The sequence below is a fragment of the Hippopotamus amphibius genome, chromosome 9 (genome assembly GCF_030028045.1).
Source record: "Hippopotamus amphibius kiboko isolate mHipAmp2 chromosome 9, mHipAmp2.hap2, whole genome shotgun sequence".
Lineage (NCBI taxonomy): Eukaryota > Metazoa > Chordata > Mammalia > Artiodactyla > Hippopotamidae > Hippopotamus > Hippopotamus amphibius.
This window is the reverse complement of record NC_080194.1, coordinates 51,848,164-51,860,399: the sequence shown is the minus strand read 5'-3', so window position 1 is coordinate 51,860,399 and position 12,236 is coordinate 51,848,164. Positions and strand designations below refer to the sequence as shown.

General features: G+C 34.4%; 1 protein-coding gene across 1 annotated transcript in view; it reads left to right on the top strand.

The window, feature by feature from the left end:
- CNTN5 (contactin 5) overlaps positions 1 to 12,236 on the top strand; it is a 1,287,027-nt gene that overhangs the window by 1,126,372 nt on the left and 148,419 nt on the right. The gene's annotated exons all lie outside the window — the stretch shown is intronic.

Genomic DNA, 12,236 nt, shown 5'->3' with positions numbered 1-12,236 from the left:
AATTTCTCCCTCTTTGTAAGATCAATTTCTCATTAGTGCTAAGCCAAATGCTTCCAGGGGAAAATGAAAAAATGCATTTAGCTGAGACAGATTTTTACCAAACTATTCAAGAGCCTATAAAGAAGAAATACACTTAATATAGACTAGAAAAACATATTATAAATACACAGGTTTATATCTAGCTAATAAAACAGCATTTTTCAAAGTATCGTTCAAAGAAAGAATATTCATTAAGATTTGAGTAGCTTTGTGTTGTCAGTAAGGAAAAACTGGCATACTCAAATAGAGACACCATGGTACTACGAAATGTACCTAAACCTGTGAAATAATGAAAAAACATTTTAACAGTGAAAATAAATGTAGGAATTTCAATCTTATCAAATGAAGTGAACTCAAAATACCTTCTACTGTCACCTTCTTCAATTTTGCTCTTTGCCTCCTTACTGTAGTTAGATAGCCAGAGCTCTCACCATGGACCCTCATGGAAAAAACAGGGTCTGATAAAGTAATTTACACTAAATGTGGTAATTAATCAGATACTAAGATGAGGGATTTAAGCACTGATTTGTTGACTACTTACTGTATTATTATGATATCATTTACTTTCTCAAATAATTTTCAGTCTAGGAAAAATATTTATGACATAATATTCTGAGATCTGGGATACTGAGGAATGTATTAGAAGTATAAGAGGACAGAATAATACTGGTGCATGGGTAAGGACATAATAAGTGAGGACCAGGGAACATCACCCAGACCTGATTTGAGCAACAACAAGAAGTGTGAGAATGATAAGGAATCTACCAGAGAGGTCTGAGGCTAGGAAGCAGGAAAAGCCTCATCTGGATAGAGGAAAACTATTTGCAAAGACTCAGGATCATGGGAAAACATTGACTCTTCACAGGATAAGTGGTTCATTAGGAATAGAAAGCAGGATGGGTGTAGATATGAGGAAGAAGCTAGGAGTTTGAGATGTGATTAGAAAAGCAGAGAGAGATTACAATTATGAAAGAATCATACATCATGCTAAGGAGTTTGGAATTTTATCCTGAATGCAGCATGGAGACTTGAATAGGCATTAAGTTGGTGGTATACACCACACTGTGACCACAACAGAAGTCACAGGAGTAAGAGACACTGCTCCCTTACCAACTCTCTCCTCCCTACTACGACACACAGAGGAGAAAGAGAATTAGAAAGAAGAAAGAGAAAAGGTGTAAAAAGAAATGATTCTCCATTCTCCTTGTAGCTGCAGAGTCTTGGGTTCCAGTCACTTGTTAAAAACATAGAAAAATAGATTAGACAGAACATGGCTAAAGGCAATGATTACAAAGGTCAAACCACTTCATGGTTGTCACCCACTGCATTTAGACTCTCCAATAAGGCAAAATCAAAGCATTACATGTAAGAGATATTTAAAATATGCAATAGATCTGGCTTGACCAATTTGTTATGGAGGAAAAAAAAAAAGTAAATGATGACTTTTTAGTTAGTAGTCTGAATTTTACCCAAAACTTTAAAAAGGGAATACTCTAGGCTCCCCACCTTTGAGTACAGTTATATTATCTATAAAATAAAAGATTTTATGGTGGTTCTTAACCTTGTTTTCATCACAGATTCCCTTGAGAATCTGAGGAAAGTTACATAGTGTCTCCATAAAAATAGGTACATGCACACTTAGAATTTTTCATACAACTTTATGTAAAATAAGAAACATTGGTGTAAGAAGCCAATTTGAGGAAAAAGCTTGAGTGTAGTTCAGTCTATGTTGTTTGATGTATCTGTAACAAATCCTTATAGCAATATCCTTCAGAAACAGGACAATAAAAGTGTGTGTTTGGGGTTTTTGTTTTATTTTGTTAATGGAAAACACCTTCCAAAATCTAGCTCTGACAAAGAAGCTGCCTCCGTTCCATCTCACCCTTTCTTCAGAGCCTGCAGGTTCTGAAATGATTCAGTGGCTCAGCACAAAAGGTCCTGCAATTTCTTCAAGTTCCTTGCAGTGATGCTCAGAGCCAGGGATGAGGTCCATTAATTAAAGTAACTTCTGCACTTAAGCTTTCCCTCTTGCTTCCTAAATGCTGTCATACATGTCTTTCTGGGTCATCTCCTTTCTTCCTTCCAGCTAAATTGCATGTAAAAGGAAGAGCATGGTGACAGCACAGCCCTCCTTGAATGCGTATTGCCCTTAGCTTTTTAAAAATCTTACTGATCAAGTTAAGGAGTGTGAATTTCTCTTTTTCATCACCTACAGGAAACATGTGTCTTCTCCTGTTACCCTTGAGTTTACATTTCTGTCAGTTTCTATCGTAGGTCAGAGCTGCCACTAAGCTTGTGATCTTACGCAAAGCTTTCTTCTGATGTTTACTTTGGGTCAACATATAGTAGCTGAAAGTGCAGTATGAATTTTGGAATCCAGCAGGCTTACTCTAAAACCTTGATAATTATTTTAGACTTCTGTGCCTCATTTTTTTCCTTTTCCTTTATCAAATGAGGTAAAGTTACACCTGAGATCTTTGTAAGAATTAAAATTGAAAGCTTTTTTATAGGGCCTGGCAAACAGTAGGAGCATAATAAATATTATCAAAACAAACTATGCAATTTTACTTTTTTAAAGTGACTTACAGTGCTCTGGACATCAATTTCTTTATAAGATAAATCAGTTAAAGTACACCCAATTTATTTCCATCCCCACTTTTTGAGTACCATCTATTGTGGAGTTCATGAAGACAATAAGTGAAGGAGGTTACAAATGAGTCAGGAAGATACTGACAGGGAAACGAATAACAAATCAAAGAGCCTGGCTGAAATCAAGGCACTACCACTTGCTGAACTGCATTGAATAAAATAAGAAATGATGAGGAAGCCATAGTTTTCTCATTAGTAAATAAGGCTAACAATACTCAACTCATATAGTAGTTAGAAGCCTTACGTGAAATAAGGTGTGGAAGGTTAGTATGATGCCTAACAAAAAAGTGATCAGTAAATATTTAGCATTAGCAGAACCATTTTAAGACTTTTATTGGTCCTAGGCTCTCTTATTTTTTAAAGTTTTCATCCCAGATTTTATCAAAAATTATAAAGGTACCTATATCTCATATAAAATGTACTTTTCATTATAGAATATTTTGAAATAATTTTTATAACTGTATCATTGAAAGTATTAATATAATAGTAAAATTTTATTATATTTTTATGATGGTAACTCTTTCTTATATATCAACGGAAGAGATAAATTGGGGTTGACAGTTACAACATTCCATTGTATTATTTTCAACACTGAAGTTGTTTTTGATTATTTGAACCAATCATCTTTTTTTCAGTTCTCAAGTCTTTATGTAGGTGCTTTGAAAATGTTGAAACTAGTGCTCAGTGAATAAAACACACAAGCTATCATGTACTAAGAAAAAATGTGACGATGCTATTTTGCTTCTGAGGAAGCAAAAAACAAAAGCAGGAATATTCCTAACTAAAGAGCATTATGGAGGAATTCAGGTAGATAGCACATTTGAGCCATGATATATAGGTAGGAATCTAACCATTGAAAAGTACATGGTCTTATGGCTAGAGCAATGGTCTCCAAATAGGTCTGAACAGTTCAGAATTGTTCAAGATATTCATTAGGGGATGGGATGGGGGAAAGGAGAAAATGGAATAACATGATTGTTTTACTTATAATTATAATATCTAATTATTACATGTTTACAGTATGCTTAGTATTATTAGTATAGCACTCTACCTGTGTATGTGTGTGAGATGCATATGTAATTTACAAATGAAATACAACACACATATTGAAAATGCATTACAAAGAGTTTGGAGACCTGCAGAGCACAGGAGATCAGGGATGATGACAGTTATTACCATTTGGTGAAGACTTTCAACTGTTCTACTAAGGAATAAGTATGTTATTTTGTAGGCTAGAGAGGGCCATGAAGATTTCAGGCAAAAGAGTGAGCTGTAATTTAAGAAGTTAAATCCAGAGGAAACATGCAATTTGAATGCAAGAAGTGAAAGACTAGAGTTCAAAAAGCAACTAGAAAAAGAAAAAGAAAAATCAACAGGCTTATCAATAAATCATTTTACCTATCTTCTGCCCTCCACCCCCACCCCAACCAGGATAAGAATAAGACTTAACTAATTTTCTGCCTTCAAGTCAGTTGTCACCTCTGAGATGTCTTTCCTAACCACACACACATCCCCCAGGTTGGTGAGCTGCCCCTTTATGTAATCCAAATAGTTTCCTGTGCTTATTCCTTTCCAGAATTTAATATGCTGAATGTTAATTTCTTGCTTGCTTGTCTGATGTTTCCTCTATTACTTGTAATTCCAAAGGGTAAGAACTGAAACTTATTCATCGTTGTATACCAGATACCTTCTGCAGTGCCTGGATTACAGATGCTATTCAATAAGAAGTTGACAAATCTAACTGTGACACTTCACTCCTTCTCCTGCTTCCAGCCATCCAGTGGCCTAATTCCTACTTCTTTCAGGTCTCATCTTAGATATCACTTTCTCCAGGAAAGTGTATCTCCATTAGCACAATCTCATTTAATTATAATTACATGTATACTTCTTTTACCTATTAAGAGGATGACTATTTCACTCATCAAAACAGGAAGCCAAGGTATAGGTAGATTTTTAAGTTCCTTTAAGTTTTTTTAAGAAGCAGATAATCTGAATGCTCCATATCCATTTAACATTTTTAATTTGTAAAAGGTTCCCATGAAGAAAACTCCATTACTCGATGCCTTTACTGAAGAGTTCTATCAAAAATGTAAGGAAGAACTAATGCTGACTTTACACAAACTTAGAGGGTTGAAGAATAGGTCATATTTCCCAGCTCATTGCACAAAACCAGAATTACTCTGAAAACAAAACCAGACAAAAATATTGGATTGGCCAAAAAGTTTGTTCAGGTTTTTCCGTAACATCTTATGGAAAAACCTGAACAAACTTTTTGGCCAACTCAAAAGAAAGTAAAATTACAGACTAATATCTCTTAAGAACAGAGATATAAAATTCTTAACAAAACAATCTTGACAAAGGAGAATAAAGTGAGAAGAATTACGTTTCCCAGTCTTAAGGGTTATTACATAGTTATGGTGCTAAAGACAATGTGGTATTGGCTGAGGGATAGACATGTAGATCAATGGACTAGAATAGAAAACCCAGAAATAGACCCACACAGATATACTCAACTGCCTTTTGACAAAAGTATTATCCTTTCAATAAAGAAAGGATAGCCTTTTCAAAAATGCTGCTAGGGCAACTGGGCATCTTGAGGCAAAAACAGAAACAAACAAACCAAAAAAACCCTTCAACCTAAGTCTCACATGTTTACAAAAATTAACTTAAAATTCATTCAAAATTGATCAGAGACTTTAAAGTGTAAAATATTATAAAACTTTTTGAAAAATACAGGAGGAAGTCTTCATGGTATAAGACTAAGCAAAGACTTTCAGACTTGACACCAAAAGCATAATCAATAAAAGGAAACGATAATTTGGACTTCATCAACATTAAAAATTCTTTCATCCATGTTAAAAGTATGAAAATACAAGCTACAGACTGGCAGAAAATATTTGCAAAATCACATATCCAACAAATGGCTATTATCCAGAGTATGTAAATAACTCAACAGTTATATATAAATATAGAAATAATCCATTAGAAAATGGACAGAAGATTTGAAGAGACATTTCACCAAGAAAGATATATAGATAGCAAATAAGCACATGAGAAGATATTCAACATCACTCACCATCAGAGAAATACAAGTTAAAATCACAGGGAGGTATTAATATACATCTACCAAAGTGGCTTTAAAAAATGGTAACAACATCCAATGCTGGTGAGGATGTGGACAAGGTGGATCATTTATTCATCCCTGGTACAAGTGTAAAATGATACAGATATTCTAGAAAACAGTTTCGTAATGTCTTATAAAACAATTTCTGATAAAATTTCTTATAAAACTTTCTTATGCAACTACTATATGACCCAGCAAGTATACTTTTGGGTATGCCAAAGAAATAAACACTTAGGTTCATGCACAAAACTGTACAAGAATGCTCATAGACGTTTATTTGTAATATCAACAGTTAGAATCAGCCCAGATGTCCTTCAACAGGCGAATGGTTAAACAAACTGCAGTGCATATATACATGGAATACTAGTCAACAATAAAAAGAAATAAACTACTGATACACACAACAACTTGGATGAATCTCCAGGGAATTAAGTTAAATCAGTGAAAAAGTCAATCCCTAAAAGTTACGTATTGTGAGATTTCACTTGTGTAACATTTTTAAAATGGAAAAAAGAAACAGGGTAAATTAGTGGTTGGCTGGAATTAGAACCCAGGGGTTAGGGATGATGGTAGTAGGGTGGGATGAAGGTGGGTGTGGCTATAAAAGGAAAAATGATGAGTTTTTGTGGTGTTAGAACTGTTCGGTGTCTTGATTATGGTGATGGATATACAAACACAAAATGAAAACATTGTATAGAACTTACAACACACAAATGAATAAATTAAAACTGGGAATATCAAAATATGATCAAAGGATTGCATTAATGTCAATATCCTAGTTGTGGTATTATAATTTTGCAAAATATTACCACTGAGAGATACTGAAAAAAGCATACAAGGGATATCTCTGTATTACTTCTTAAAACTACAAGTTTCTCTATAATTACCTCAAAATATTTCATATAAATAAATGCATTAATTAATTAAAAAATAGTACTTTAGCATCAAAAAAGGATAAATCTGACAAAAGATATCTAAGACCTGTTAACTGATAACTACAAAATATTACTTAGAGAAATTTTTAAAAACCTAAATAAATGGATATACATCATGTTCAGGGACTGTAAAGCAATATTGTTAAAATGTTAATTTTTTCTGCAAAATGAGCTATACATTCACTGAAATTCCAATCAAAATCTCAGTAGGCTTTTCGAAATTAACAATCTAATTGCAAAACTCACATGGAAATGCAAAGAATATAGCCAAAACATCTCTGAAAAGGAAGAGCAAAGTAGAAGGGATTAACTTACATGACTTCAAGACAGGTCATAATGTTACAGTAATCAAGACAGTAGATCAGTGGAACAGCAGAGAGAGTTAAGTAGTTGTTGACCTACACATATAATGCCAACTGATTTTTTTTCATTGGAGCATAGTTGCTTTACACTGCTATGTCAGGTTCTGCTGTACAGCAAAGTAGATCAGCCATACATATACATATATCCCCTCTTTTTTAGATATCCTTCCCATTTAGGTCACCATAGAGCACTCAGTAGAGTCCCCTGTGCTATACAGTAGGTTCTCATTATTTATCTATTTTATTTGTAGTAGTGTATATATGTCAATCCCAATATCTCAATTCATCCCACCTCCCACCTTGGTATCCATGTTTGTTCTCTATGTCTGTGTCTCTATTTATGCTTTGCAAATAAGATCATCTATACCATTTTTCTAGATTTCACATATATGTGTTAATATACAATGGTTGTTTTTCTCTTTCTGACATACTTCACTCTGTGTGACAGTCTCTAGGTCCATCCACGTCTCTGCATATGATACAATTTTGTTCCTTTTTATGACTGAGTAATATTCCATAGTATGTATGTACCACATCTTCTTTATCCATTCTTCTGGTGATGGACACTTAAACTCAACATCACTAATTATTAGAGAAATGCATATCAAAACTACAATGATGTATGACCTCACACCAGTCAGAATGGCCATCATCAAAAAATCTACAAACAGTAAGTGTTAGAGAGAGTGTGGAGAAAAGGGAATCCTCTTACACTATTGTTGGAATGTAAACTAATACAGCCACTATGGAAAACAGTACCAAGGTTCCTTAAAAAACTAAAAATAGAACTAACATATGACCCAGAAATCCCACTACTGGGCATATATCCAGAGAAAACCATAATTCAGAAGGTTACATGCACCCAGGTGTTCACTGCAGCACTATTTACAATAGGCAGAACATGAATGCCAATTGATTTTTGACAACAGAGGAAAGACAGTCTTTTCCAAATGGTGGTATGGAGCAATTGGATAACCATATACTAAATAAATAAATAAATAAATAAATAAATAAATAAATAGTTAGATTCATACCCCATAGCATACACAAAAAGTAACTCAAATGAATCATAGACATAAAAATTAAAACTACAGAACATCAGAAAGAAAACATAGAAAAACTTTGTGACCTTAGGTTAGATAACAAACCTAATCTATTGCTTAGTACAACAACAAAAGCACAAAACATAAAATAGATTGGACTTCATCAACCAAGAACTTCTACTGTTGGAAAAACACTAAGACATGCCAGAAACTGGTTAAAAAAATATATTTGCCAGTCCTATTCCTGCAAAAGGAGTTTTATATATAGAATATAAAAGAACTCTCAAAGCTCAATAACAGCTCCATAAAAATGATAAAATATTCTAATACTCTCTTCACCCAAGAAGATATTCAGGTGGAAAGTAAGCAAATACAAAGATGCTCAACATCAGTAATCATTAGGGAAATGGAACTTATAACAACAATGAGATTCCAGTACCTGCTATCATAATCACTAAAATTAAAAAGACTGACCATATTAAGTGTTGCGAGAACTCTCACACAGGGATGCTAGGAATGTAAAGTGGTACAACCATGTTGGAAACAGTGTGGCAGCAGCTTCTTAAAAAGTTAAATATAAAATATAAAACTAACCAGGTGATCTAGTCATTACTGTTCTAAGTATTTACCCAAAAGAAATAAAGCAAATGTTCATAGAATACATATATATAAATGTTCATAGAAGCTTTATTTGTAATAGCCACAAGCTGAAAATTACACAAGCATCCACCAAAAGGTGAAGGAGAAACAAGTTTTGCCATCTACACACAATGCAATACTACTTAGCAATGAAAAGGAATGGATTCTTGATGACTGTAACAGGGATGACACTCAGTTTAATCTCAACTTAATTACACTGAGTGAAATTAACTAAACAAAAAGGAGTACATAATGTTAAGATTTTATTCACGTAAAATTTTGTAAAAGTGAAAGCATACATGTATGTTGACTATATTGACTATGCTAATGGTTTCACAATTATATATGTGAGAACTTTTCAAAGTTATACACTTTAAACATGTGAGCTTATTTTATGCCCATTATACATCAGTAAATCTGTTAAAAAAAATTTGACAGCTTCTCATTGCCCTAAAATAAAGATCAGATATTTTTCATAGTTTGCAAGGTCCTGCATGATCTTACCCCCATCTACCTCTCCAGTCTCACCTTGAGCCACTTTCTGCTCCCCCTTTACATCTGCCATCATAACCGGCCATTTGGTTCTTCAAGGTCTTGCGGTCTTTCCCATCTGGAGGCCTTGTAAATGTCATTCCCTCTGCTTTCCCACACTTTTCCTAGTTAACTCTCTCTCATCCCTCAGTTCTCAGCGCAATTCTTACCTCAAAAAAAGACTCATCAACACCCTAAATAGTTAAGGCTTTTGTAGTAAGAACTTTTCCTGCCACTCTCTACTTTTTCTTTTCTTTTAATTAATTTATTTGTTTTATTTATTTTATTTTTGGCTGCGTTGGGTCTTCGTTTCTTCGCACCAGCTTTCTCTAATTGCGGACAGCGGGGCTACTCTTTGTTGCCGTGCACGGGCTTCTCATTGCTGTGGCTTCTCTTGTTGTGGAGCATGGGCTCTGGGCATGCAGACTTCAGTAGTTGTGGCACATGGGCTCAGTATTTGTGGCTTGTGGGCTCTAGAGCTCAGGCTCAATAGTTGTGGCATATGGGCTTAGTTTCTCCACGGCATGTGGGATCTTCCCAGACCAGGGCTCAAATCCATGTCCCCTGCATTGGCAGGCAGATTCTTAACCATTGCACCACCAGGGAAGCCCTCTACTTTTTCTTTTTTAAAATTCATCACAAATTTTATTTAAAAATTTGAGTAAATTTCAATTAATGTCTACACACATCATGAAAATACAATAATTTACCTATATTAAGTTAATACTTTTAAAGAACTAGTTAGATATAATTATGACAGTTTTACATATAAGGGAAGAGACTGAGTAATTTTAGGATCACACACATACTAGTCAATGGCAGTGATTTGAACACAACCCTCTCTGACTTTAAAGCACATAGTCTTAATTAGTGATTAATAACCTATGATATGATATCTACTATATGATACCAGAAAGAAATCTAATCTGGAAGTCAGAGCATGATCTCTAAATAATATGGCAGCAGGTGTATAGGTGGTACACCCAGACAAGCACTTGAAAGGGTCTAAACTGGGTTGTGCTGTCTGACAGTTAAGCCAAACATGGAAATGGAGAGTCCAGAAAATGATCCTGAAATTTGGAGATCAGGATAGGCAGCAGGAAGTTAGCAGTGAATCTTTGCAAGATGGGGGTAAGCACAGTGGTATCCTAGGTAGATTGAGGTACTGGGCAAGTTACCGAGGCAGAGATCCAGTGATTAAGTGCCAGATGAGAACCAAGACATCTCCAGGTCTAGGCAGAAACTTGTGGAGAAGTTTAGAGACCATAAAGAGTAAACATGCCTTGATACTGAGTGCTAGAACCCTGCTTTGTGTTTCTAAAAGTTATCCCTGTCCACACAGACCTTCTACCTTACCACTCCCTTACCACCCCACTCCAAGCTCAAGGTTGTCTCAGCAGAATTCGTCTCCAAATCTGAAGATTCTAAATGTAGGAGTCACATGGTAATAGCATAGAGGAGAAGATAAAGAAACTGGGAATTGCCAAGAAACATTAATTCAGTATTCAATTGTCTAAGTATGTTTGCAATAGCCAGATGTTATAAACTGCATTCACTGTCTGTTCTACTTTTTTATTTTCTAAATTAAAAAAAAAAGCTTTTCTGATAAGGACTTGTAACTGGAATCAGTAGACAGTCTTCGGGTTAAATGACACTGCCACTTGACAGATAAAAAACATCATGGTATTCAAAATTCTTCATCCTCCAAGTGGATCAGTGGCCTAAAGTACAGGAGTGTTCATAAACTATCTTTATAAAATACCGACTCCTGTCAGTGAGAAAGGACTTATCTTAAATCAAGAGCTGAAATACTGCCAGTATCTAAGATACATTTATTTCTTTAAAGAGGGTGAACTTTTAAGCCAAACTTCTCACCTGCTAGATTAGAATTTACACCAGTCAGTAAAATGAAGACATTTTCAAGATATTAACCATCTTCACAAACAGCAGTAATTTAGCTATATTTCAGTAAAGTGTGTCATTCTCATAAGAGACAGCTTATTTGTTTATAAAAAGTATAATTTTTGCTTTCCAATATATCTTTTTGTAGCATGTGTATCTTCATGATTGAAATGGAATAAGTACATTATATTCCATTTTTATAGAAACAGCAGTATCTAAATAATGAGCAGAATTTCTCATTGACCATCTTAGATGGATTATGTAACCTTAGAGACCACTGTGTTTTCCAAATATCTCATTAATATCCCTCCTAGACATAAATTACAGTCAAATACTCTCTTCCAGTTTGGCTTGCTTCTAAATTTGGCTCCCTTTTCACATATTGTAAATCAAATCTGATCCACATTGAAAACAGTCTGATGTTTTTAAACTGGTCTCTTTATGGATGACAATATGTAAGTATAAATTAATAAGCAAAATTCAGCAGCTGAGAATCTAATCCAATTGTTAAAAGTTCAATGCTGTCTCTAACAGTCAGTTCTGGACTGATTGGCAAAATTGAATACATATTTTAAAATAACATAAAGGATGTTGACTAAACAAATTTAGTAGATTCTTGTATCTTATATAGTTTAATGTTATCATTTTGTCATGGAATAAACTATTCTCTACAGGACTAGGAGAATCCAATTATAGGATTTTATGTTCAGTGAGATATTTGGTTTTCTACCAAAAGTAGCAGAATGTACTTCTTTCCTAAAAGAAATCAGTCTAAATTCTAGTGGCAATCAAATAAAATCACAACAGCCATTTCTGTTATGTCTCAGGTTGGTCTCAGGTTGCTCCAGTAGGCTGATGCACCGGTGAAATAATAGGTTATACTTCAGGAGCATAAGAGGGAGAAGAGGACAAAAATTCTAATTAAGTTTGAAATCCGCATATTTCTGGAATGATGAATACACAGGAGAATATGGTAATCCTGAATGTCAACCTCATTTTCACTGAACTTCTA